General features: G+C 41.0%; 1 long non-coding RNA gene across 1 annotated transcript; it reads left to right on the top strand.

Moving 5' to 3' along the window:
- Nucleotides 1-386: 386 nt before the first annotated feature.
- LOC114815207 lies at nucleotides 387-3,491 on the top strand. The gene is made up of 2 exons (XR_003762974.2): nucleotides 387-598; nucleotides 3,310-3,491. It is a non-coding gene; the product is annotated as an uncharacterized LOC114815207 (long non-coding RNA).
- The last annotated feature ends 479 nt before the right edge of the window (nucleotides 3,492-3,970 follow it).

Raw genomic sequence — 3,970 nt, 5'->3', positions numbered from 1 at the left:
ACATGGAAAGAGACTCATTATCAAGCCAGTTACCAATACTTTGGATTGTTGGAAACCTGCCAACAGATTGGGTCTCCTGCAGAGGATGATTTTTTTCATCCACATGGAGGAAGTGTTCCCGTTTCAAAGAGACTTCAGGGAAATCATTTTTACAATTAAAAAGAGAACAGTTAGTACTCAAGTGTGGAATGCATATTTGTTCGCACATGTGGGGGGCATATACAAATATTCAGATGTATTTATATTGTATAAGGGAGTTCCATTTTTCCGGGTTTCATTACAGTTATGTATCTACCCAGCACAACAAATCTCGTTCGCCACTCGGTTCTCGAAGGCCTGTCAAAAGTAATTCTTGCTCACCATTTTCCATGCAGCGATCTCAACCACTGAAACTAAAAATATCGCCCGTCTTCAGGTGAAGCCCATGTGATTTTGAGATTGCGAACCTCACCAAAGAATTTCCTGCTCTGAAGTGAAGAAACTGCATTTAGGGCCCTGAAAATTCAACTGTAGTGATCCTGAGAGAATGAAATGACAGCACCTACCAGGTTCACTTTTCTGGAATGTAGAAACTTTGAAATGCATCAGAGAGAAAAAGGTAGGATTGACTTGAATAGGGTCACTTTGTTCATGTGCTGAAACCAATTCAGACCAAGCTTAAAGTGTTACAGGTAGTGGGTTTTCTATAAATAGATGTCTAACATTGATCACTGCCCTTCTTTTAGGGATATGATTGACGTCATGTCGGAGTATAATGTTCTCACCTATAAACAATAACGCTAAATTACAACCAGCCTTTAGAGTTGGCATTTTGGAAGTTCATTTGCATCTCAAGGACAATTTTGTGGAGTATGAGGACATATTCTTGGAGAAGATAAAAAATAAAATTGAAATACCTTTCTTGATTAGAACATTTCTGTGAATTTTATAAATTCATTTAAGATTCAGATCAATTCTTGCTCCTTCCAGAATAATAGATCTTTTTGATCTCATTTTGTCTTCACACCCTTTGAGTGGTAGGGAGGGATATCAATTATCATTCCCATTTTACAGATGGAAAAATCGAGGCTCCAAAGAGGTTAATTGACCTGCCTCGGGCCCCACAGTGAGTCAGTAGGATCCAAATAAGTGCTTAGTACAGTGTTCGGCACACAGCGCTCAATAAATACAATTAAGTGAAGTTTACGGGTTAACAGGCATTAGTGGAGCAGCACCTTAGGCGTAAAAACTTCCCCCGTTGCCGAAGATGTTTCTCCCCAACCATGCTCTTGTTCAGATAAGAAGATGAAGTTCTAGTCAAAGAAATAAACAGAGCCTTGATTTGGATAAATCCTCTGACGATGGATCCACATTCATGAGGTGAAATAGAGAACTGAGGTGATAATCTGAAGAACTGATGCCAAGTCGACTGCATTCACCTCCATTCCCAGGATATTTCAGGTGAAATCTGGAAATGGTGTGATGTTGGATCAACACCTTGGCTCTCTTCTTTCCTGTTTACCTCATGGACCGGGAGCTGTAAGTCTGCTTTGGAGAGTTTCCCCAGGAACTGGTCTTGAGTACTCTTAATAATAGCGACTGTGGTTTTCGTTAAGTGCCCACCCTGTACCGAGCACTGTACTAAATGTTGAGAGTAGGTTTGAGATAATCAGATCCCACATGGGGCTCACAGTCTAAGTAAGAGGGAGACAGGTATTGAATCCCTTTTTTGCAGGAGAGGGAACTGAGGCACAGAGAAGTTGAGTGACTTGCCCATGGTCACACAGCAGTAAGCGGTAGAATGGGGATTAGAACCCAGGGCTTCTGACACCCCGGCCCCTGATCTTTCTACTTGGCCATGCTACTTCCCTCTTAGATTGTGAACCCTGTATGGCGCAGGGACTGTATCCAATCTGATTATGCTGGATTTCTTTCAGTGCCTAGCACAGGGCTTGGAGTATTATCGGCACTTAATAAAAACCAGAGTTATGATTACCAGAAGGCTAAATTATAGAGTAATAAGCAACCAGAGGCTTTCTAGTCCATTTTCCATTCCAAAAAAGGGCACACTTCAAAAGGCCCCTCAAGATGGGAGTCAATCCTCAAATCAGGTTTTAATTTAGGCCTGGGGATTCTTTCGCTACAGAGACCTTGGCTTCCAGCCCTGAAGTCAGAGTTTATGTTTCTTCAAAGTTTTTTTTTTGTTTGTTTGTCCCATGTCCTATCAAAATGGAGTTTGGGATCTTTGCAGAGCTTACGGTTTATGTTAGTCCTAGAGGTCACATACCCAAATGGAGATGAGTGAAGGGGTTACACAGTTCAGAAGACAAGCAAGATTCAAGTTACATAACTCTGAATGTCACATGACTCATACAACCTGACAAGGACCCTCCTGGGGACCCTGAAAATTGGAGTTATTTTTGAAGTTCAGGTTTTTACACACAAAAAAGCTTGGAATAGGAGCACAATATTGTGATTTTTCCACTAATGGAGGTTATTATGGAACTTAACGTGATTGAGGTTATCTCATTCATCCCTCGTCCTTTCCAAGGTAATTTATTGGCTTAATTATCACTCACTGCTCTCCTCTGGTCCAGAAAAATGTCTTCAGTCTCCAGTCAATGAGAAAAGAGGCCTTTGATCAAGCGAATGTACCATCTGAGTTTTAATTTGGTTTAGAAAGTCTTACCATGGTTAGATTTCGTTCTAGAGATGGGAGAATGTAGACCCAGTTGTTACTGACTGGGGTCTTTGTCTAAGACTTCAGAATTTTAAGATTTCCAATATTTCTTTTCCCCATACGGTTACACAGGAAAGCAGACTCTTTCAGACAGTGTTTATGTCAGACTTCTTTGTCCTTGCGGAGAATAGAAATAAACAAGAAAACAGTCTTCCTTTTTGATTAGAAGGAATATGGTTCCCTGAGTGGGACAATAACCTGAAAACTGGGGAAGAAGCTTCAATCTAAACTGATTTCTCAGTGCCCAATTTAAAACTGCTAGTAATATCACACTTTTAAAACTTTATCCATCAATCCGGTTCTACTTCAAATGTATAGTTTGCAGTGAGGCGTAGCAGATGAAGTACGGGCTGGGAGTCTGGCTGTGCCACTTGTCTGCTGTGTGACCTTGGGTAAGTCACTTCATTTCTCTGGGCCTCAGTTTCCTCATCAGTAAAATGGGGATGGAGACTGTGAGCCCCAAATGGGACAGGGATTCTAACCAACTCGATTTGCCGATATCCATCCCAGGGCTTAGTACTGTGCCTGTCACATAGTAAATGCTTAACAAATACCATCATTATTCTTATTATTATAATTTTCTCCCACAGGTGAATTCCTTTACAAAAGAAAAAAAGTTCAAATTCAACTTTCTTTTCAAATGATCTAACATAAACAGCACTGCTGGAGTCTACACCTCAACTTCTGAAGCTAATTTCCATGCTTAGACCCATCCCTGATCTAGTCTACAAATGCTAAAAATAAATAAAATATGAAAGAAGCAACTCTAATGTTCAGTGATAGAGTTTATTCTACTTACAAATAATTCTTGCCAAGGAACTGTGTTTGGAGATGAGTTTTATTTAGGTGGGTCTGGGAATAGTGTAAAAGGGCCCAGTGGTTGACTGACTGCCCAGTCAATTATGGTAGTGCTGTGACCAGTGTCTTCCCCTATTTTGGAAAACATGCGTGGTTCTGCCCCATCTTGTCACTGTATCCCAGGGCCTAGAGGAAGATAATCTTGAGACTGCCCGAGAAAAAACAGCAACAAAAAATGAAAAAAAACCTCTATCAAATTGCTGCAAACAAAACTCTAAACTAAATGTTGGGTCTGAACCAAAAGTTGGGTCTCAACTTCCTGTGTCCTCGAGAAGCACATTTTATTTTGAAGAAGTGATTATTTTCAGTCAACCACACCTCCCTTCCTCCTCTCTCTCCCCGCTCCGGTCTATTCTTCACTCCGCTGCCCGGCTCATCTTCCCGCAGAAACGA

The sequence above is a fragment of the Ornithorhynchus anatinus genome, chromosome 11, assembly GCF_004115215.2.
Source record: "Ornithorhynchus anatinus isolate Pmale09 chromosome 11, mOrnAna1.pri.v4, whole genome shotgun sequence".
Taxonomy (NCBI): Eukaryota; Metazoa; Chordata; class Mammalia; order Monotremata; family Ornithorhynchidae; genus Ornithorhynchus; species Ornithorhynchus anatinus.
This window is presented reverse-complemented; position numbering and strand designations above follow the sequence as displayed.